Source organism: Lycium barbarum, chromosome 3 (assembly GCF_019175385.1).
Source record: "Lycium barbarum isolate Lr01 chromosome 3, ASM1917538v2, whole genome shotgun sequence".
In the NCBI taxonomy this organism is placed as follows: domain Eukaryota; kingdom Viridiplantae; phylum Streptophyta; class Magnoliopsida; order Solanales; family Solanaceae; genus Lycium; species Lycium barbarum.
This window is the reverse complement of record NC_083339.1, coordinates 25,826,486-25,852,337: the sequence shown is the minus strand read 5'-3', so window position 1 is coordinate 25,852,337 and position 25,852 is coordinate 25,826,486. Positions and strand designations below refer to the sequence as shown.

The 25,852-nt window shown below is 39.4% G+C and overlaps 1 pseudogene; it reads left to right on the top strand.

Annotated features, from left to right (window-relative positions):
• Window positions 1-427: 427 nt before the first annotated feature.
• LOC132630561 (uncharacterized) lies at window positions 428-25,596 on the top strand (annotated as a pseudogene).
• Window positions 25,597-25,852: the final 256 nt, after the last annotated feature.

The following is a 25,852-nucleotide window of genomic DNA, read 5'->3' as shown; positions in this document are numbered from 1 at the left end:
CATATGTACAAATGAATGCAATGCATAAGTAAGATGAATAAATAGAACTCTCGGAGTGATATAAAGTCGTGCTATCTCCGCTAAACATCTTTGAGTTAATATCATCAATATACGTAATCTAAAGACCCATGAACAGAAGGAATAATCATAAAAGGGGTACAAGAACATCAAATATTAGAGTACTCCTAGTGCTTCTAAGAGTAGAGTGATATGGAAGTTCGTTCATTCGTTCATTAGTTCATATCATAAGGACCATGCCAAAATGAAAGAAAGGATAGCCTTAACATACCTGGTCTTAGCTCAACGGCTCAAGAACTCAACTCATATCTGTTCCACGATCTATATGATAACAATAATGATACTATCGTTAATTATACAAACGATTCTCTTAATCGTATAACGTAAAATTAACTTATCCTAAAACAAAATGGGCAGTATCTCCCCTGTTCTTCTCATTTCCCCAAACTCCATATATCAACACAACCAACACAACCACAATCATATTAAATTCCCACCATAACATACCTTATAAAATTACCAAGCAGTCCATACAACAATAACAACATAAAAATACGATTTCCCGCTATTAATTCGGTATTTCTCATCCCACAATTTAGCTATGACCTAGACAAATTTTAAATATATCTAGTAGAGTAGAATTTTTACCTTATTTGCCAAGAACTCCTCTTCTTCCTCCTTACTTCACTTTGGAAAAAAATATCTGATTCGTTAGAAGTCGAAGAACGATCGGTGTTGAATTACATAATCGACATGGAACTTCTCTTCTTCCTCCTTACTCTTTGCTGAAACTACTTTTTACCTTTTAACGGGAGTAACAAGTGCTTCAAAGTAGAAACATCTTCCTCTACTAGCGTTTTACTCCTTTCCTAGTATAGAGACACTAATATGCCTCATATTTATATAATTATTTATCCTTCCTATTTCATGTCATGTAATCTACTTGACGTTCAATTGCAAGTAAAGTAGATTAAGCTTTCATTGCTTTCAGATAACAATAAGGAAAATCAAAAAGACTCAACAAAACAAAAATTGTTGAACTGTCAAAGAATGCACAATTTCGTTCAATATACCCAGTCCATCTATCCTTTCTTTTGTGGAAGAAAACGTAATCACTCTTGCTAGGATTTTCATGTTTGATTTTCCTGTCTAAAGTCTTTCGAATTTGTATTGCAGTTGTTGGGTCGTAGACGAGATATTCAGTTAAAGAGGGCAGGCTATAACATTGGACTCTCTACTCCTTTAGATAACATTCCTTTCTTAACAAGCCTAGAAAGGGAGCGGATTGAAGAGACGGTACAATAATTTATAGTACATGTTAATTGATATCAAAAGCTTGGCATATCTTTAGGTCAAAGTTTCACCATAGTATGAAGCCACATATGATGCTCATGTTCTGTTTTCATTATACTCTACTTATTTTCTTAGCTTACTCTTTCTGTAGGCGTTTAGGAATAAGTTGGAATTTTTTGCTGCAGCTAAGGTTTCCTAGTATTTCCCCCTGCAGATCTTCCAGAGATTGCTTTTGCAAGTTTGCTGGTCAATCCCTTTTCTTTTTTAAGTTCCTTTATGCTTGGCATGAATACTTGACTTTCCTTTTCTCCTCTTCCTTTTTGATGGCTTTATCACGAGCCTTTGTTTTGTCAGAACTGACATCACCATCTTCTTTATCAAAAAAATGATATCACCATTTTCTTGTCAGTCACTGAGGCTTATGTCAGGGACAAGGTAGGCTGCCTACATTACACCCCTAGGAGTACGGTCCTTGTCGCCCTGTCGTAGGGCCCAAGTGTACCAGTTTGACACTTTTTGCTATTCGCTGACTTGGAAACTTGCATGCGTTCCATATCAAATAGGCGCGTGAAAAGGCTATTTTGACGTGGGGAACATATTTTTCTTAATTTTTAACTATTTTTTTTGTTCTTTTCTTGATTTAGTTATGGGGTCCCACAGACCCTTCAGTTTACCTGTACCTTTTTTTTGCGTTTCTAGTTTTTTCTCTTTCGTCTCCACTTAATATTCTTCCACTTTTCACCATTAACAAACTTTCAAAATTAAACAAACCCAACACCTTCATCTTAAGTGCATGTCGTTTGCTAAGAAAATAAAAAAAAGCTTCAAAATTTGTGGGTGTAATTTAGTGATCTGCAAATCCATTAGATAAAACATAACAACAACAACATACCCAGTGAGAAGTCTTTGTAAAAGGCCATGGGCAGTGTGTAGTGATTTTAATGTCATCAGATACCCTCCTGAAAGAACAACCTGTCGCAGAATAAATGGAGCTATGTCAAAATTCTTTGAATGCATCGAGGAGCTGGAGTTTATAGACCCTCTTTTATTTTGAGGGTCTTTTACATGGAAAAGAGGGGAAAACCATAGAACTGCCTCAAGGATTGATAGATTCTTATTCCCATCTCAGTGGGAGGAGCAGTTTGTCAACATCAAACAAGAAATTCTTCCTAAATTTGTTTCTGATCACAATCCAATCATGTTGACATGTGGGGATATGAGTTTCAATAAATCATATTTCAAGTTTGAAAAGTGGTGGATGGGGGTTGAGGGTTTCAAGGAGAATGTGAAAATATGGTGGCTATCTTTCACAGTTACTGGTAGACCTGGCTATATTTTAGCTGAAAAGCTGAAATTGCTAAAAGGAAAGCTGAAAGAATAGAGCAAAACCAACAAGGCAATAGGAAAAGAAGGAGATCTTAGAACAATTGGCAAATTCGGAAACTATCTAAGAACAAAGAAGCCTTACAGATGACGAACTCCTTCAAAAGACCAACTTGGCTTTAGATTTTGAGAAGGTGGCTACGATGAAGAAGATCACATGGAAACAAAGATCAAGAATTCAATGGCTGAATCAAGGGGATAGAAACACTAAGTATTTCCTCAGAATTGCCACAGCACATAAGAGATACAATTCCATTGATAATCTAACAGTGGAAGGGAATACTATTAGTGAACCAGCAAAAATCAAGGAGGCCATCAAACTTTCTATTAAAACCTTTACAAGGAGCCTGAGGAATGGAGACCAGAGTTGTAGCTTATGAACCCTACATGTATAACTGGAATAAGGGCAGGAATGGTTACAAAGACAATTTGATGAGAAGGAAATCTTAGATAGTATCAAGTTGTGTGCTATGGAAAAGGCACCTAGGCCTGATGGATTTCCCATGTCTTTTTATCTTGCTTTTTGGGATTTGCTCAAAGATGATATCAAGAACGCTGTTCATGATTTCCAAGCTAACCAAAGGACCGAGAAAAGTTTCAATACAACATATATGGCCCTCATTCCTATAAAAGCAGGGGCCTCAGAGTTGAAGGATTTCAGACCTATAAGTTTGATCACAGGCATCTATAAGATCATAGCAGAGATTTTGGCTGAAAGGGTTAAAAAAGTAGGAGATAAGCTGGTCAACAAACATCATATGGCCTTCATAAAAGGGAGATAGATCATGGACGCTGCACTCATGGAAATTCAGTGTGTGGACTCTAGAATTAAAGGAGATACTCCTAGAGTCATGAGCAAGCTAGACATTGAAAAAGTTTAAGACAAATGGGTGAACCTACTCAGACAAATGGGATTTGGTGAGAAATGGTTGGGATGGATTAGGTTTTTGCATCAGTACTGTCAGATTTTCTATTCTTGTAAATGGTGAACCAGTTGGCTTCTTCCCGTCAGGGAGGGGACTTAGACAGGGAGACCCTTTATCTCCCTTTCTTTTCATTTTGGCAATGGAGGGATTTGACAATATGATGAGGATTGCAATACAAAAAAACTGGATCGAAGGTTTTCAAATATGAGGTGATAGAGAGCAAACAAAGGAAAATTGTCATCTGCTTTATGCTAATGATACAGTTATCTTATGTGTGTTACACCCCGTAGTTTCAGACGTGATAATTTATAAGTGTTGGACGCTCTAAGTATGGATACTGGAGTTCCCTTCAAGGATGTATGATATTATACGAAGTAATCCTATGGTCATGACGGTTTACGTTCATATAATAAGCTATGGGAAACTCCGGGACCAAGCAAATCGAAGAAAATAAATTTGTCACAATTCTGGAAAAAGTTGACAGAATTTTGGGTCAATCTTGAAGGGGTATATCTCATAGTATATTGAGAGTTTTCAGGTGTTTCAAAAGCCTAAAATGAATTTCGTCAAGTCTAGTTTCCAACGCAACAAACCGCTCGTCGATACGATATCAGAGTAGATAATTATGGACGTTACAAATTCAGCTGACCGAGCAGAAACGCGTGCTAACCCCGACCCGAATTTGAACCAATATAAAAGGAGCTTGCCCCCTCTTTTTTCGGCAAAAATTTCTTCCAAACAGCTCCAAAATCCTCTAGAAAGTTCCCCAACTCTCAAATCCAAATTTCAAGCCTAAATAAGCTATAATTCCCAAATTCCAGTTCAGGCAACGTATAGTTGTGAGTATAGAATCGAATAGCGATACGTGTGGTTCAAGTTTAAGGTGAAAAAAGTGAATATATGGCGATATTATCAGGGATAAACCCCATATGGGATGTTTATGGAGTATTTTGGTGTTGAGAATATTATGATTAATTTTGGTATTGATGTTGTTGTTGTTGGTTGCTGAATTACGATTTTGGGATAGGCATATAAACAGGGGAGATGCTGTCGAAATTTCGATAGATTTTAGAGAGATTTATTTTGAAGGACTAAGACAAGCGCGGAGTACTTAAAGTTAAAGCGACCAAAAAGGTATGTTAAGGCTAAACCCTTTCTTTCTAAAGGCATGATTCTTTTGTTATAAACCTTTGTGCCATATCCATAATATCCTTGCTTCCACAAATGCTAGAAGTCTATGAATCTCATGATCCTTACGATATTATTGAGCTTATTCATGATCTTTAGACTATTCTTTGTGATTGATCTCACCTCATAATACTTGTTCTTTCGAGGTGAGATATAGCGATGACAATTCTATTTCAAATGTTATATAAGTTCATGGTTCTCGATACTCCCATTACATCGCCGACTTCACCTTACGATAGTTGACCTTCTAAGGAAGGATATAGTGATAATGATAATGCCAATGATGATGTTGATTTTATTTATGTATATTTATGTATATGTGCGTATGTATGCATTGCACTCCCACTGATCAGTTGGGGATAACATCGAGTCCCGAAAGGGCTGGTACGGATGACACCGAGACCCGAAAGGGCTGGGTACGGATGACACCGAGTCCCGAAAGGGCCGGGTACGGATAACACCGAGTCTCGAAAGGGCCGGGTACGGATGACATCGAGTCCCGAAAGGGACGGGTACGGATAACACCGAGTCCCGAAAGGGCCGGGTACGGATATGACAGATGTATGTATAGCAAGTGTATGTGAATGCATATGTATGTATGTTGAGTATAGATGTGTATGAAATGTTTTTTCTATAGACGAGTAGTTTACATGATAGCTTAAGAAGAGTACGAGATATAATTACTTACTTTATCTTATGTTATCTTCATTCTGATATCATACTACTATTCATGCCTTACATAATCAGTACATTGCTCGTACTGACGTACCATCTTGTGGACGCTATGTTCATGCCCGCAGGTGTAGATAGACGAGACGAAGATCTTTTATCGTAGGCTGCGTTCAGGTACTGGTCTCGAGTGGTGGCTCCACTTCTTCCTGGAGCATTGCCAAGTCTGAGTCTATATATATATATATATATATCGGGCTATGTCAGGGGCCCTGTCCCGACTTGTATACCACAGTTATGTTCATAGAGGCTTTGCAGACAGTTCCTCTGTACAGCTTAGTTGTATTATGTCGGTTGTTATGTCGGCATCATGGGTCCATTGTACATATACTTATGCATGATATTATACTCGTTTTTAGCCTCTTAATCTTATTGTTTCCATTTGAGACACGAAGGATGCAAGTGATAAGTTGGTTCGCTCGGTTCCTGTAAAGTGTCGGGTGCCAATCACGCCTTACCAAGGGTGGGGTGTGATAATGTGCACCGATTGAGGAGCAGATAAACTATATAAGACTGACTCTTTTATGTTTTTAGACCACTTTAGGTCTGAGGGTAAATTGGGGGAAGAGTAATATGTTTTCAATTAAAGAGGTGGTCAACTTGCAAAGTTTGGCAAGGATACTAGGTTGCAATGTGGAGCACTTGCCTACAGTCTATTTGGGCATGCCACTAGGTAACCGACATAAAGAGGCAGTGATATGGGATGGCATTGTAGAGAAGGCTGAAAAGAGATTAACAAGGTGGAAGACATAATACTTAGCTTTAGGAGGAAGACTTACCCTCACAAACTCAGTTCTGGACTCATTACCTACCTATGTTATGTCATTGCTTCTTACACTGTCGGAGATTCTGAAAAAGTTGGACAAACTTAGAAGGGACTTTCTTTGGCATGGTTGCAAAGAGAATAAGGGTTAAATCCTAGTGACCTGGGATAAAACATTGAAAAACAGATATTTAGGGGGAATGGGCATCAGAAACCTAAGGAGACATAACAATAGCATATTAATGAAATGGATGTGGAGGTATAATGAAGAAGGTCAAGCGTTATGGAAGGAGGTAATTAAGTGAAAATATGGTGAATTATAACCCTTGGTGTAGTAATGTCAGTTCTGCACCTTATAGAGTTGGGGTTTGGAGAATTGTGAGAAATTATGAGAGAAAATGTTATTATTGAATTGTGTATCTACAACATTACATAGATTCCTATTTATAAACAATATATCCCAATCCTTTTCCACGTACGATACTATATACAAATCCTATTCCTAATCATATTCTAACACTCCCCCTCAAGCTGGGTGCATACAAATCATATATACCGAACTTGTTACAGAGATGTAACTAATACGACGACCAATGAAGGAATTGGTGAAAATATCTGCAAGCTGATCTCTTGACTTCACAACTTTTGTAAAATTATCTCCGGAGAGTATCTTTTCTCTAACAAAGTGACAGTTGATCTCAATGTGCTTAGTCCGCTCATGAAATACCGAATTTGATGTGATATGAAGGGCCGCTTTTGTCACGACCCAGCTAGGGGTCGTGACGGGTACCCGGGGCTAGCCACCGAGCACCACTCATTCTACTACTCATCTTACTCATTTAATGCTCTTTTATCAATTTAGACTTAGGACATAAGAAAATCATCTTTTCATTTGAGAGCATAAAATACTTTTATATGCATAAGCCTCTCAGCTATCAAAATAATATATGTATACATAGTAATAAATCGTGAGACCATCTAACCCACACTGCGTATCTACGAGCCTCTACTGAAGTGCTATACATAAGGACGGGACAAGACCCCGTCATGCCCAAAAATACATATACATGACTATATACGCAAAGGAATAATCAAGCACCTCCGGAACAAAGGAGTGCTTCCAATCGGCTGACAGCTACTACGAATCTGGGTCGAGCTCTCCTCCCGGTCTACCTGTAGGCATGAACACAGCGTCCAAAGAAAACGGACATCAGTATGAACATTGTACTGAGTATGAGAGGCATAAACAATGAAATAGGGCAATGATATAAAAGAAGTATCAATATGGAATAACTGTATCTGACTTTCAAGTGTGAAAGAAAAAATGCATGTTGGCTTACTCATAATCCTCATCAAGTCATGTATGCATAAACATATAAGCTGCCCGTCTATATAGGATCGGTGTGATAATCATAACATCAGCCTGCGTCCAGGCCTCCCGCGTCCGGGGTATCATCTCATGCCGCCCACTAGTGGTGTCTGCCCATGCCATTTGGCCATGGTGTATAGTATAGCTGCCCGCCTTAGCGGTGACTGCCCGGACAAATAGGCGCGGTGTTATATCATCATCATACATGCTCATCATAATATTCTTATCGTAACATACTTATCATAAATACATCCATAAGGCTTATGAACAACTTTACTTTATCGGGGTGACGTAAGGTCGTGATCCCCCGATTTCATTATGGAGCAATTATTGACATCCTGCCTCACCTTGAAGGAACTAGCACATAAGGTGAGTGTAAGCAATAAATAACATCATTAACATTATAGAATCATCATATCATATCTCTTATCTTATATTGCCACTCATAGATATGGGCTTTTAGCTATCCGGAATATAGGAACTCACGAAGAGGAAAGAAAATCATGCTAGAAGATTCATTCCATTAGAAAGAAAGGACTAGCCTCACATACCTTTGACGTTTAACTAAGCTATCGCTTGCTTGTTCTCCTTTAATATCACGTTTCTACCTTCAAGAAAGAATTCGCACTAACGTTAGTTAATTCGACTATAAGAACGCGCTACTATTTCTAGGGAAAATTGGGCAGCACTTCATTTGTTTATACTACTTTTCCCATATGCTATATCAACTCCCACACGCTCACAACAACATTCACAATATCGCAATCAACAATCATCATTTACATACATTGACCACAATCCACCATTTCTCTTCAATTTCTCCATATTATGGCTATAGCTTACTATCTAAATGTCATTTATAACGTATTCATAATCACAACACTCCAACATTCATAATTCAACCCAACTACCATCCAACCATGACACTATTCACTCATGAATGACCCATTTCCTATGTCTTTTTTACAATTCAAGTATCTTAACCTTTCAATACCTTAAACAACATGGTTTAGTCATGAAACTCACCTTAGATGATGGTTGAACAAGCCTTGAATGGAATTACTCCTCTAGCATCAAAACCCTACTTCACTTCTTTTGGGTTTCCTTGAGAGAGATGAACTTTAGCTAGGTTTCATACACTTTGTCTCATGGATTTGGTGTTATTGATCATGGATTTCCTTTGATTTTCTTGTAAATGAAGAGTGGAGAGTATTCTAGAGGTTTCTAGAGAGAAGTATCGTGGAAATGAAATGAATTTTATGAGCTGGTGTCTCCTTTTAATGACTTAAAATCTGATCCGGAATGAACAATAGTTGAAGTGCACAGTGGTCGTAAAACCAGTTTATGGTCCGTATTCCAGTTTACGGGCCGTATTTCGTGGTCGTATTTAAGCATAACAAAACCAGAAAGGTATGCTGGGGATCATGGTGATTTACGATCGCAGTTTACGAGCCGTATTTCGATTTACGGTCCGTATTCCAAGTCGTATTTAACCATTTGAACATTTAGCAGAAAGTTGAAGTTTTGTAAGTTGAAATACGACATGGTGGTTTACGGACCGATACTGCTTTACGGTCCGTATTTCATTTTACGACTGACTGGGCCAAAGTGCAAATCCGCAACTTTCACGTCTTCAAAACCTATAATTAGTCATTGTGGAGCATAACCTATCTCTTGTTCCCATTGCCTTTGAAATCTTACTCAGGGTTGTCAAACGTCATTCCCTTCTTATTAAAACATCATATGCTCGTATTCTTCGTTAGTCTATTCGTTGTACGTTCACGGGGGAAATTTCCGAGGTGTAACAGCTTTGTTATCAGACACAAGTTCCATTTTCCTGATTTCTCCAAATTTTAGTTCCCCGAGCAACTATTTAATCCAAACTAGCTCACAAGTTGCTATAGCCATTGCTCGATATTCTGATTCTGCACTAGATCGAGAAACCATGCTCTGCTTCTTACTCTTCCAGGATACAAAATTACCTCCTACTAAAACACAATATCCAAATGTAGAACGCCTATCAAAAGGTGATCCTGCCCATTCAGCGTCTATATATCCAACGATATGCCCGAGGCCTCGATTCTCGAAAAGTAGTCCTTGCCAGGAGTCGAATTTATATATCGCAAAATGCGGACAACTACATCCCAATGACTATTATATGGAGAATCCATAAACTGATTTACAACACTCACAGGAAAAGAAATGTCAGGTCTAGTCACTGTTAGATAATTCAACTTACCAACCAGTCGTTTATATCTTCCAGGATAACTGAGTGGCTCCCCCTGTCTTGGCAAGAGTTTAGCATTCGGATCCATAGGAGTTTCAATGGGTCTACGTCCTATCATTCCTGTTGTCAAGACCCGACTAGGGCCATGACGGGTACCTAGAGCTGACTATCGAGCACCTCTCATTAGGCTAACCATTATAGTCAACCTGAACGTATATAAACCCTAAAGCTATATATAGATATGCATAAGTCCGTACGGCTAAGAAATTGATACACAAAAATACAATGTGATCATCGTGGGACATCAACTACCCACACGTACGTATCTACGAGCCTCTACAAGAGTACTAGACATAAGGACGGGAAAGGGCCCGTCGTGCCCAAAATATATACACAAAAAGAATATGATCGTAAGTAGCACCTCCGGAATAGTGGAGTGCTCCCATGAATCTTCTGATAAGCTCCTACGGATCTGCACCGTCTCCCTGTCTACCTTTGTGCATGAACACAACGTCCAAAAAGAAAGGACGTCAGTACGAACATTGTACCGAGTATGTAAGGCATGAATAATACTAAAATGATAAAGATTTAATGGAACATGAGGTGAAGATACAACCTGCTTAACCTTTTAAAGAAACATACATTATACATGTTACGTATACCATCATCGTTAACCCACGTCCGTGCAACCATCATAACACCGCCCACTAGTGGTATCATGCCCAGCCCTCTAGGCACAGTGTAACCATAAGCAGCCCGCCTAAGCGGTGTCATGCCCGAACGTGTTTCATGTCACACTATTATTCAAGAAAACCATTTCTTCACATATGAGCTCTATATTCTACCTTCTTCCACAATCCAAGTCTTTCAACCCCTCAATATTCCAAATAACATGAAATGATCATAAAACTTACCTTTGATTATGTAGAAATAGGTTTTGGATGGATATGCTTCACTTGAAGAAAAACCCTAGCTTTAATCCAAGAGATTTATTGACTTCTAGAAACCCTAAGGAGCTTCCTTACACTTGATTCCCTTGAATTTATGATATTGATCTTTGATTTCCCTTGAATTCTTGTGGATGGAGTGTGTAGAATATTCTAGAGGGTTAGAGAGAAGTGGAGAAGTGAGAAAATAATAATAATGACTTGGGGTCTTATATTTAAAATTGGAAAATCTGACCCGTCGGGAAAATATACAGACACTTATACGGTCCGTATAAACTTATACGGTCCGTATAAGTGACCATGAAACTGCCCCAAAAATCATTCTGTCTGTGACCATTATATGGTACCTTATACGCTCCGTATAATTTTATACGGTCCGTGTAAGTGACCGTATAACTCCATCAGTGGTGGACCTTCACTGTAACGGTTATACGAATCGTATAATATTATACGAATCGTATAAATGGCCGTATAATCCACTTTTCTCCGAACTTGTTCTTGTTATTTCGTTTGATCTCCAACCCTTATGGAACCTTCTTGTCACTTGCTTAACACTTCATTAACAATCTAAGGAGCGTTATAACTTTTCCTCAAGACATTATTAAGTCAACACTAACTCGGTACCTTGTAAACCCTTTCCGAAACACAACGTATACTTCACCTTTCTTAATGAACTTTCTTCTCTTGCTACAAATGTCTTTGGAATCTTAATGGGAACCGTTAAGTACTACTTCTTACTTGTAGGAGCACCATATACGCCTCACCCTGCGTTGATATATTTACTGTGCAACAACATGAAATTTTCCGAGGTGTAACATTCTTCCTCCCTTTTAAAAACATTTGTCCTCGAATGTTAAGTTCTCGGGAATTCTACGAAAATTCGCCAAAGTTTCCCCTGTAATATAGCACTACCATCCTATAACAACATCCCACAATAACAACGCCTCACAGGGATACAACAAAATAGCAATAAAGTATGGCCACACACGACCAAAAGCATAAAAAGAAAGCATACATTCCTCATAACGTTGATGTCTCATCTTGGATCTCTCTCCGGGGCGGAAACAAGTTTGGGTACTTGGACTTCATGTTTTCTTCTGCTTCCCAATTCATTTCTTCTCGGATATTATTTCTCCACAAGACTTTGACTGAAGTTACTTCTTTGTTTCTAAGTCTTCGTACTTGCCTATCTAGTATGGCAATGGGTACCTCCTCATAAGTCAATTTCTCAATAATATGGACATCGTCTATTGGCAGGATTCTAGTAGGATCCCCAACACATTTACGGAGCATTGATACATGGAAAACAGGATGGACTGACTCAAGTTCTGGGGGTAAGTCTAGTTCGTAATCCACTTGGACTATCTTGCGGACAATCTTATGAGGTCCAATGTATCGAGGACTTAATTTTTCGTTCTTACCAAATCTCATTACGCCTTTCATCGGCGATACTTTCAGGAATACCCAATCATCGACTTGAAATTCTAAGTCTCACCGACGGTTCTCTGCATAAGATTTTTGGCGACTTTGGGCTGTCACCAATCGATCTCGGATAACCTTGACCTTTTCCACCGCTTGTTGAATCAAATCAGGGCCTATTAAATGTACCTCTCCTACTTTAAACCACCTAATTGGGGGTCTACACTTTCTTCCATATAAGGCTTCATACGGGGCCATTTGGATGCTGGAATGGTAGCTATTATTGTATGCAAACTCAATAAGAGGTAAGTGGTCATCCCAACTACCACCGAAATCTAACACACATGCCCGTAATATATCTTCCAAGGTCTAACTAGTGCGTTCGGCTTGCCCATCAGTTCGTGGACGAAATGTTGTGCTAAGCCTTAACTGAGTACCCAAACCTTCTTGGAAAGACTTCCAGAATTTAGCTGTAAATTGTGCTCCTCTATCTGTGATAATAGATGTCGGGACACTATGAAGTTGCACGATCTCTTTAAGATACAACCTTGCATAATCTTCTGCCGAATATGTAGTTCTAACTGGAAGAAAATGAGTTGATTTCGTGAGTCTGTCAACGATCACCCATATGGAGTCATACTTGTTTCGGGAACGAGGTAGCCCTACAATGAATTCCATGTTAATCATTTCCCATTTCCAAGTTGCGATTTCCATTACTTGCAATATCCCTCCTGGCCTTTGATGCTCAATTTTCACTTGTTGGCAATTGGGACATTGAGCTACAAATTCCGCTATATCTTTCTTCATTCCATCCCACCAATACATTAAAATGAGATCGTGATACATCTTTGTCACCCCTGGGTGAATAGAATACCAAGAGTAATGAGCTTTTTCTAGAATTCGACGACGTAGTCCCGCAGCATTCAAAACACATAGCCTGTCTCGGTATCTAAGAACTCCATCTGTAGAAATTTCAAATGGGGACTTCTCCTTCTCATGAAAGGTGTCTCTATAGGGGCTCAACTGGGGATCTTCATATTGGCGCTCTCTCACCTCCATATCTAAGCATGAAACAGCTAGGTTATGAATAACAATTCATGCATTGCCTGAATCAATTAGACGAACTCTGAGGCTAGCTAGCTGGTGAAGCTCACAAATTAATTCTTTCTTCTCCGAAGGGACCTCACATAGACTTCCCACTGATTTGCGGCTAAGTGCATCGGCTACGACATTCGCCTTTCCAGGGTAGTATAAAATACTCACGTCATAATCCTTCAGTAGCTCTAACCACCGTCTCTGTCGTAGGTTTAACTCCTTCTGCTTGAAGATATATTGGAGACTCCTGTGATCTGTATAAATGTCAACATGAACGCCATACAAATAGTGTCTCCACATCTTTAGTACATGAATAACTGCGGCCAATTCAAGATCAAGGGTCGGATAATTCTTTTCATATTTTCACAGCTGCCGGGAAGCATAGGCAATGACTTTGTCGTGCTGCATCAACACACAGCCTAACCCCACACCAGAGGCATGACAATACACCACATAACCATCTGGCCCTTCTGGGACTGTCAGGACTAGGGCTGAAGTTAATCTATCCTTCAATTCCAGGAAACTGCGTTCACAAGCATCAGTCCATTGAAATTTCACTGATTTTTTAGTTAGTTTCGTCAATGGTGCTGAAATAGAGGAAAACCCTTCCACAAATCTTCTATAGTACCCTGCCAATCCCAGAAAACTACGGACCTCTGTAGGTATTGTAGGCCTTGGCCAAGTCTTTACAGCCTCAATTTTCTAGTATCAACTCGAATGCCATCAGCTGAAATAACATAACCCAGAAAAGTCACAGAATTCAGCCAAAACTCGCATTTTGAAAATTTTGCATACAATTCTCGAGTCCCAAGAATTCCAAGGACAATACGTAAATAGTCTGCATGCTCGGCCTCTGCCCGAGAGTATACTAAAATATCATCAATGAACACGATTACAAACAGATCTAAAAGATGCTTGAATACATTATTCATCAAATTCATAAACACTGCCGGCGCATTAGTTAACCCGAATGACATCACCCGAAATTCATAATGGCCATATCTCGTTCTGAAAGCTATTTTGGGAATATCTTTTTCTCTAACTCTCACTTGGTGATACCCCGATCTTAGATCGATTTTTGAGAACCGTTTGGCACCCTGTAATTAATCAAACAAATCATCGATCCTTGGAAGTGGATATTTATTCTTTATCGTTACCTTGTTCAACTGTCTATAATCAATGTACATCCGTAGGGAACAATCTTTCTTTCTCACAAATAGGACAGGTGCTCCCCACGGTGACGAACTGGGCCTAATAAACCCCTTCTCAAGTAAATCTTTCAGTTGTGCCTTTAGCTCTTTCAATTCTGCAGGAGCCATTCGGTAAGGAGGAATAGAAATTGGTATAGTATCCGGTAACACATCAAGATCGAAATCAATCTCTCTTTCCAGAGGAAGGCTTGGAAAGTAATCTGGAAATACATCCGGAAATACATTTACCACCGGAACGGATTGAAAAGTCGGTGGCTTTGCTTGGGTGGCATGAACTCGAACTAGGTGATAAATGTAGCCTTTTGCTATCATCTTCCGTGCCTTAAGGTAGGAAATAAACCTACCTCTAGGAGATGATGTATTACCTTTCCATTCGAGCATGGGCTCTCCCGGGAATAGGAATCGAACTACTTTTATTCGGCAATCGATATTGGCATAACAAGAGGCCAACCAATCCATACCCATAATCACATCGAAATCTAGCATTTTCAGCTCAACTAAATCAACTTTAGTCTGACGATCACATACCACAATCACACAATCCTTGTATACTTGTCTAGCGATCACGGGATCACCAACCGGAGTAGATACCTCAAAAGGCTTAATTGGCTCGGGTTTCACCCCAATGCGACCAGCAATATAAGGAGTAATGTAAGACAATGCAGAACCCGGATCTATCAATGCATAGACGTCATAAGAGAATATAGATAGCATACCTGTAACCACATCCGGGGAGGACTCCAAATCCTGACGTCCGGCTAAAGCATAAATATGACGCTGAGTGCCACCTGACCTGGACGCTCCCCCTCTGCCTCTACCTCGACCTGTTGGAATCTGGGAAGTCTGCCCTATCGGGCGCACAGACGAAAAAGAACCAGCTGCTGATCCTGTGGGTTGAACCCCACCTCTACCGTACCTTGAGGGACAATCACGTGCCCAATCTGTCCACAAACATAACAAGAATCGGAGCCTTGGCAACACGGGCCCGAATGTAACTTTCTGCACTAACTACATCGTGGAACCGGTGGTCTCCTTTGGCTATAATCGCCTCCAAACTGGGAACCCGAAGCTCTCGAGCTCTAGCCCTGTCCTGAATGAATGGAACGGTCAAATCTCCTGCCTGCAAACCGAAGGGGTGTACTAGTCGCCGACTGGCCTGAATATCTAGAATATGACTGTCTCGATCCCCCTCTATAATCACTACTAGCACCAACAAATCTGGCCCTCTTGCTCTGTCCTCTATCAATATCACGCTCACCCCTCTGCGGCTGTTGCTGCTCCTCTAAATTCTGGGCGTGGGCCTGAATACGGGAAATATCCATCCCCGCTTGCAATGAAGCTGTCAAGCAATCTTTAAACAAATGTGGCCCTAAGCCACTCACAAACCTATGCACTCTATCTCCCATATCAGCCACCATAGTCGGAATATATCTAGCCAATGAATTAAAGTGAAGGCTATACTCCCGAGCACTCATACTCCCTTGTTTTAGATTCAGAAACCTATCTGCACAGGCCCTTTGAACCTCGGGTAGCAAATAATGACGAAGAAAAGCATCTACAAATTCTTGCCAAACTGGGGAAGGTGCATTTTCCTTTCTTGAAGATATCCAGTTACTATGCCAAAGAACCGCCACATCCCAGAGTCTATAGGATGCTAACTCTACAGATTCAGTATCAGAGGCATGAATAATTCTCAATGTTCTCAGCATCTCATCAATAAAACCTTGCGGGTCTTCATCCGGCTTCGACTCGAAAAATTCTGGAGGATTTAAACTCATGAAATCACGGGCTCTAGCACTAGTCACCCTGTCACCTGGACCCGTACTCTGCCGCTATGCCTGAGTAGCAACTAGTTGTGTTAATAGCTAAATAACTTCGGTCATTTGTTGACCCGAAGCACCCGGTGGAGGAGCTGGAGCTGAAGCCCCTTCTTGCTCTTCTAGAATAGGCGGAGTGTGAGAGGTATTAGATGGAGCCTCATTATGAGATTCACCTTCTTCTACATTAGTTGGCGGCTCCCTTTCTATCCGTCTTTCTATCGTAGCCTCGCCCTTCTGGGCGGCTGTAGTTTTTCTCTTTGGCGGCATCACTGAAATCATAACGCACAATTAGAAGGAGAAAATCTTATAACATGGCTCTATGGAACGATCTAATAAGAAGAAGAATGGTCATTTTTCCTAAATGCCCCGCACTCTCTTGTTTATAAGTGTGGTGCGCTTCACACCCATAAACGAGACTCTGCTGGACATGGCTCGTAGACACACCCTAGGCCGGAACTGCTCTGATACCACTTTTGTCACGACCCGACTAGGGCCATGACGGGTACCCGGAGCTGACTACCGAGCACCTCTCATTAGGCTAACCATCATACTCAACCTGAACATATATAAACCCCAAAGCTATATATAGATATACATAATCCCGTACGGCTACAAAAATGATATACAAAAATACAATGTGATCATGGTGGGGCATCAACTACCATACGTATGTAACTACGAGCCTCTACTAGAGTACCAAAATATATACACAAAAGAATATGATCGTAAGTAGCACCTCCGGAATAGTGGAGTGCTCTCGTGAATCTACTGATAAGCTCCTACGGATCTGCACCGTCTCTCTGTCTACCTGTGGGCATGAACACAGCGTCCAAAAAGAAAGGACGTCAGTATGAACATTGTACCGAGTATGTAAGGCATGAATAATACTAACATGATAGATATTTAATGGAACATGAGGTGAAGATACAATAAGCTTAACCTTTTAAAGAAACATATGTTATACATGTTACGTATACCATCATCGTTAACCCGCGTCCAGGTAACCATCATAACGCCGCCCACTGGTGGTGTCATGCCCGACCCTCTAGGCACGGTGTAACCATAAGCAGCCCGCCTTAGCGGTGTCATTCCCATCCCTCTAGGCGCGGTGTAATCATCAGCAGTCCGCCTTAGCGGTGTCATGCCCGGCCATATAGGTACGGCGTAATCTCATCATCATATACATCTCATAAAGCATGCATAAAAGCTTAAAGACAAACTATAACTCTATTGGGGTGACGTAAGGTCGAGAACCCCCGATTCCATTATGGAATAATCATAATCATCATACCCCACCTTGGAAGAACTAACATCATAATCATCATACCCCACCTTGGAGGAACTAACATCATAAGGTGGGTCTAGCCACAATGAATAACATCAAAGAATCGTATAGGGATCATTAGCTTCGTGGAAATATCATGTCATGGACTTTAGGATCTCTAGGCTTATACTCATCATCACCGTTGTCATATTCGTAACATATCTTTTATCTTTATCTCATATGAAGCTTTTTATAAATATAGACTTATAGTTTTCGGAATGTAAGAAAGTCATGGAGGATAAAGAAAATCGTGTCATGGGATTCATGCCTTAGAAAAGAAGGAACCAACCTTACATACCTTTACGTTTCGCTAACTTAATCACTAGAACGCTTCCCTTCAATATTCACGTTTCTACATTCAAGAGAGTTCGTACTAACATTAGATAATCAAAAACATGCTTAGGCTTAAGCTAAAGCTAACGAAAATCGGGCAGCATCTCCTTTGTTTCTACAACTTCCTCCACATGGTATAGCAACTCCCAAATATCAATAACAACATTCCTAATATTATAATCCATAACTTGACAAGTTCAACATTATTAAATTCCCAAAATTCCCCTCAAGGTCACTCATGACCATAGCCATATTATAACACCACATTCATCCTCATATAATGTTTCTACAATATTCTTGATACCATTTATAACAAGATTATACTCATAACATCTCAACACTTATGGTTCATGTCACACTATTATTCAAGAACACCATTTCTTCACATATGAGCTCTATATTCTGCCTTCTTCGACAATCCAAGTCTTTCAACCCCTCAATATTCCAAATAACATGAAATGATCATAAAACTTACCCTTGATTATGTAGAAATAGGTTTTGGATGGAGATGCTTCACTTGAAGAAAAACCCTCGCTTCAATCCAAGAGATTTCTTGACTTCTAGCAACCCTAAGGAGCTTCCTTACACTTGATTCCCTTGAATTTATGATATTGATCTTTGATTTCCCTTGAATTCTTGTAGATGGAGTGTGTAGAATATTCTAGAGGGTTAGAGAGAAGTGGAGAAGTGAGAAAATGAAAATAATGACTTGGGGTCTTATATTTAAAATTGGAAAATCTGACCCATCGGAAAAATATACGGACACTTATACGATCCGTATAAACTTATACGGTTCATATAAGTGACCGTGAAACAGCCCCAAAAATCATTCTGTCTGTGACCATTATACGGTACCTTATACGGTCCTTATAATTTTATACGGTCCGTATAAGTGATCGTATAACTCCATCAGTGATGGACCTTCACTGTAACAATTATACGGACCCTATAAATGGTCGTATAATCCACTTTTCTCCGAACTTGTTCTTGTCATTTCGTTTGATCTCCAATCCTTATGGAACCTTCTTGGCACTTGCTTAACACTTCATTAACAATCTAAGGAGCGTTATAACTTTTCATCAAGACATTATTAAGTCAACACTAACTCGGTACCTTGTAAACCCTTTCTGAAACACAACGTATACTTCACCTTTCTTAATGAACTTTCTTCTCTTGCTACAAACGTATTTGGAATCTTAATAGGAACCGTTAAGTACTACTTCTTACTTGTACGAGCACCATATATGCCTCAACCTGCGTTGGTATATTTACTGTGCACAAACATGAAATTTTCCGAGGTGTAACACCTGTCTCCTCAAGAATGTCTAAGGCATACTTGCGTTGCGAAATAACAATACCTAACGTGGATTGGGCAACCTCAATACCTAGAGAATACTTCACTCTACCAAGATCTTTAGTCTGGAAATGCTAAAAGAGATGTTGCTTTAAATTAGTGATACCATTTTGATCATTGCCAGTTATAACGATATTGTCAACATAAACTACCCAATAAATACTCAAATCTAGAGCAGAATGTCGATAAAGCACAGAATGATCTGCTTCACTGCGATCATGCCAAACTCCTGAATTACTGTGCTGAATTACCAAACCAGGCTTGAGGAGACTGTTTTAGACCATAAAGTGACCGACGCAATCGACACACTAGATTAGACTCCCCTTGAGCAACAAAACCAGGTGGTTGCTCCATATAAACTTCCTCCTCAAGATCACCATAAAGAAAAGCATTCTTAATGCTCAGCTAATAAAGAGGCCAATGGCGGATAGCAGTCATGGATAGAAAAAGACAGACAAATGCTATTTTAGCCACGGGAGAGAAAGTATCACAGTAATCAAGCCCAAATATCTGTGTATACCCCTTCGCAACAAGGTGAGCTTTAAGTCGATCAGCTTGGCTGTCCAGACCAACTTTGACTGCATAAACCCAACGACAACCAACGGTAGATTTACCTAAAGGAATAGGGACAAGTTCCCAAGTACTACTCGTGTGTAAAGCAGACATCTCGTCAATCATATCATGTCGCCATCCGGGATGAGAAAGGGCTTCACCTGTAGAATTACGAATGGGGACAAAGGACAATGATGATACAAAGGCATAATGGGATGATGATAGACGATGATAAGTTAAAAAGGTATAATGTGGGTTAGTATTATGAGTGGACCCTTTACCTTTCCGAAGTGCAATTGGCTGATCAGGAGGAGACAATAGGAGCAGGGTCTAGTGCAGGACATGAATTATCTGGGTCTGATGCTAGACGTGGAAGACGATGATAAGTCAAGAGTGCTAGCACTGTGGGTGGAGATGTAGAACTAACTGCAGATTCTTCAAAAATAGGCATGGATAAGACTGGTGGCGCTGTGGATGGAGATGTAGGAGTAACAGTAGATTCCTCAAAAGTCGGTATAGGTAAGACCTCAAATATGTCAGAATGCTCAGAAGAAGATGTAAAGTAAGGTTGAGACTCAAAGAACGTGACATCAGCTGACATAAGGTACCGAACGAAGATCAGGTGAGCAGCAACGATACCTACCTTTTGAACCCGAGAATAACTAAGAAAGACACATTAAGAGAGGGAGGAGTTAATTTATCTGTCCCCGGAGCTAGGTTCTGCACAAAACATGTGCTTCCAAAAACACGAGGAGGAAGAGAGTATAGAGATATGATCAGAAGCGCTGGTAACTCAAATTTAGTCAGAAAATTGAATCTAAATGCGGCGGAACCCTAATCCGATGATCAGTATCTATAAATATTGTCAAGAATTGCTCGGTTTCGCTGGAATACCTCAACTACGAAGGAGAAAACTGGAAAAAAAAAGTGACCGAAAAATCCAATAGCTTGGCCAAAAAACACCATTCAGGCCGGAAATTACTGTCCCGTCAAATATTTTCCACAATAAATTGGTGGGTATGGTCGAAATAAGTAGGTGATCACCGTAGAAGAAGAATCCAACTTAGAATATACCGGAAAAGGGCCTCACGCGTCGGTACGTGCCAGCAGAAACTGCGAATCCACGTGGATATGAGTATTCCGGCAAGGTTGACTGGGTTTTTCTTGCTTAAACCTGATCTATGCTGTGAAAATTATGGACGGTGGTGGTTTTTTTTTTCGAAACTTCGCTAGAATACTGCACAGCATGTATTTCCTCACTAATGCTCTGATACCATGTGAGAAATTATGACAGAAAATATTATTATTGAATTGTGTATCTACAACATTACATAGATTCCTATTTATAGACACTATATCCCAATTCTTTTCCATGTAGGATACTATATACAAATCCTATTCCTAATCATATTCTAACAAGAACAATTAGAGATCTTTGGCCTAAGATAGCAGGGAACCTGGTTATAAAAGTGGAAGATGGTAGAAAAACAAAGTTTTGGGGAGATGCTTGGAATTTTAAGGAGATGCTTGGAACAATCGGACCCCATTGAAGGAAGATTTTCCTGATCTTTTCAACATATGCAACAATCCTGAGGCAACTATGACTAATCATGGATGGGATTTTTGAATGATTGGGAAGTGGACAGGGTGGCCAATTTACTTCATAAGTTAGAAGGTTTCTCGGGCGTTACCTCAGATTCAGATTCTATTAGATGGAAGCATAACAAGGATGGGAAAGTTTTTGTTAAAAGGGCTTATGAAATTGATAATGTACAACAAAACAGAAACCATCAAATTTTGTGGAACAATATTTGGAAAAACATAGCACCAACGAAAGTAAAATGCTTTACATGGTTGGTAGTCAGAAGGGCTTGCTTGACACAAGAAGGGCAGATAATTGTTTCCAGATGTCAACTATGTGGGGAAACAGAAGAGACCAACAGTCATCTTTTTTTGCATTGTAAATTCACAGTTATGGGCTCTATTTTTTACCCTCACAAACACAAAATGGACCATGCTTGAGCGCACTACAGATCTATTGATTTGCTGGATTAGAAGAGGAGGAAGTAAGAGCCAGAAGAAATGGTGGAGAATCATCCCACATTGCATTTGGTGGACTATGTGGACGGAGAGGAACAACATAAGCCTTGAAGATAGGTCCAATTCCATTCACATAGTTAAATGGAATTGTATTGTATCTTTTTATTTTGGGTTTAAAGAGAAGTAGAGGAATCAAAGCTTGTAGATTTGTCAGGCTCTCTATAAGTAGTTTTCTTCCCTTTTTCCCTCTGTCCCTTTTTTAAGGTTGCCGGCATATTCTTAATGTTGAGGAATACAACATCACTAGTTTCAAAAAAAAAAATAGTTTTTGTTTTTGGTTTTTAATTCATTTTTAAATGATTATCCTTGACCCAAGTGCCACATGTTCTCTTTTAATTAATCATTATACCACGTCATCGCAAATGTATTACACACTTTATAATTTTAGGATTTAGCTGGTTGTCAAAAAAGGCCAGATTGGAACAAATTCGGTGTAGTCTGGATGGTCAATAGGAATTCCCTAAAGTTTAGGTGTTTAACTGAAAAATCGTGCTACTTTTAGATGTCTCCATGTGTATTCAACCTTCGATGAATGTATCTTTATAATGCATGGTCCACATGATAACCGTCAAAGAATACACATTTGGGAGTCTTGACGTAGCTGTCATAATGATGCATCTTGATGTGTTGGTTGAAGAAACATGTCGGTAATTAAAATGACCACACACAAATACACAATAGTTTCTGCTATCCAAGTTATCTGATGTTTGATTATCATCTTATCCCCTTTGATGTCACATTCTTTTTGGAGGACTGGTTTGTTATACAACCTTTTGGTGTGCTGGAGTCAATTGAGTACAAATTAAACGTAAAGAATTCAAGTGATGGAATTTGGGTACCGCCTATATTATTTTGGGAAAAGGGTCGGAATACCCCTACTTTGGGAAAAGGGCTAAAAATATCCTTCATTACAAATTTGGGTTAAAAATACTTCTCCCGTCATTAAAGTTTTCAAATATACCCCTGTCTTAATGGAAATCCTCAACATAACCCGATTTCATTTTTAAACCCGCTCTATTTAAACCCGACCCAACTGCATAAAAAAATCATATGCGACCAACTTGTTCCCGAGTACCACTACGCACATGAGCGGGTAACCCATATGGGTTTTTTATGTAGTTGGGTCGGGTTTAAATGGAGCGGGCCTAAAAATAAAATAGGGTTATATTGGGAATTTTCGTTAAGACAGGGGTATATTTGAAAACTTTAATGACATGAATGGTATTTTTTTTATCCAAATTTGTCATGGAGGATATTTTTAGTCATTTTTCCGAAGTAGAGGGACATGTTTGACCTTTTTCTCTATAATTTTTGTTCCCTGAAATAGGAAGGTCAAACGTGGGGAAGTCATCTTTACTAAATGCATTGACCAGGCAATGGGGTGTTGTACGGACATCAGATAAGCCTAGCCTCAGTCAGGTGACACTTTTTTCCTAAATTGAAGTTTATTTCCTGCTATAAATGTAAGATAACGATATGCACATCTGCAGACTATTAACTTCTTCAAGCTTGGTTCAACAATGTGCTTGGTTGATTTACCGGGATATGGTTTTGCTTATGCAAAAGAAGAAGTGAAAGAAGCTTGGGAGGGGCTTGTGAGTATGCTATTGGCTTTGCCCTTTCTGGGCTTGTATTACTTCTTGCGTTTGTTGGTACTGCCAACATGTTCAGGTTTCTTTGTATAAGTTTTGACCATGCGCCCTCTTTGAATACTCCAATTTGCAGGTGAAAGAGCATGTTTCTACATGTCTTGGTCTAAAGAGAGTCTGCCTTCTTATTGATACAAAGTGGGTCATGAAACAACCAGATCATGAGCTCATTGATTTAATGGAGAGGTACAGAGAATAAAGAAATTTTTGTCCTACCTATAAACAACAACAACATACCAGTGTAATCCCACGTATTGTCTGGGGAGAGTAGAGTGTAAGCGGACCTTACCCTACCTTATGAAGGTAGGGAGACTGTTTCCAATAGACGCTCAGCTCCAGAAGAGATGCAAAGACAATATTTGTCCTACCTATCAAAAGATAAAAAGGTTATTTGTCCAACGTTGGAGTTAGCTAGGTAGAAATGTTGCCTATTCTCTAGCCTATATAGTAAATTACATTAGCGCATGCCTTTCATCAAAGAGAAAGTTACCGGTAGTACCTTGAGTTGCTTCATGTATCGCCAGAAACAACTAACAGATGTGCTTACAAAAGAGCTCAGCAAAAAGAATTTTCATACTTTAGTTTGCCAAGTTGGGCATGTGCGACATCTTTGCACCAACTTGAGAGGGTAATTGTATTAATTAATTAGCATGATTTTAGGATATTTTATTTTCTTAACATAATTATAAGAATAGAATATTTCCTATTATTGTAATTGATGGTCTTTACTTAATTATTGTAGGATTCATTGTATAAATATCCCTTCTCATGAGACGTAAAGATTTATAGAAATACAAAACTTTTCTTCTGTTCAAAATCTTCAGAAAACCTTCAAAGCTGATGAACTAAGAAAGCCAGTAGTTTGATATGAGCTATTCGGCCCCAAGAGAAACTAAACTTTGTCTAGATAAATCAATTATTTTATTAGTCTTATTCCCTTCACAAGGGAAAAAAGGACGATAGTACCAAAAACAATGCGTTTGCCGATGTGATGAACTTCTTCTTTGCATGATTGTTAGCTTGCTGCTGATTTGAGGTTATAATTTCTGTTGTATTGCAGAGATCAAACAAAATACCGGATTATTTTAACCAAGACAGACACGGTTTTCCCAATAGATGTGGCACGACGAGCCATGCAAATTGAAGAGGTGAACTTAGAAAAATCTAGTGTCCTTTTTGTCTGACCTTTTTCTAGTCTCACATAAGTACTGATCATTGTACATGCACTATCCTGCAGAGCCTCAAGGCAAACAAGTCTGTTGTTCAGCCTGCGGTAAGAAGGCACATTTATTAGCTTTACTTTGAGTTTTGGTGCATTTTCGGTTAGAAAACGATAATACTTTGTTTTGGCTTTTCTTCAGGTGATGGTAAGCTCAAAATCTGGAGCTGGTATCCAAAGTTTAAGAACAGTGCTTGCTAAGATCTCTCGGTTTGTGAAACCATAAATGGTAATCCTCTGCCTTTTTGTCTTCGGCGATGTCCCTTTCATGTATCCTGATGGATTTCACATAGTTGATGTATTAATATAACTTGAAAGCAAAGTCCTGTCATGAGCTGTAGTCTAGGAAATGATTCATGAATTTTCAATGGTAACAGGTGTATGCTAAATTGTAGCGCGGTGCCGCTTGAGACGGAGATAGTGAAGCGTTAGCTTGATTTTGATTGGATTTTAACATGGCTTCTATCATCTAAGTTGGCTCATTTTATGAATAGGCAGTAGAATTTAGATTGTAAAGAATCATAAGAAGTGTTAGAAGTGTGTGCTAATTTGTGGTGTGGTGCCTTTTGAGATGGAGTTATTCAAGCTTTTGCACAGTTCCTATTGAATTTAATTTGGTTGCAGTTGTCTGACGCACAAGTTGGTTCGTAAGTTCAAGCTATTTTTCATTTTCCTAATTTTTACGCTCATTATCCATGGTTAGAATTAACTTTATTATATTTGTGCTATTTAGATCTTTATGTAGATGATGGCCTAACTCTATGTGCTTCAGGGCATTCTTTGAAGTCCTTGTCCTGTTAATCTCTTGTTACATTCTTTATCCCATACACGTCTAAAGCGGTAACTAAGATTCTGAGTAATGAACCTAAGGAATTCCATTTCTACATTATTTAGCTTTGTACCCTTCAGCACTACTAGAAAGAAATTTAGAGA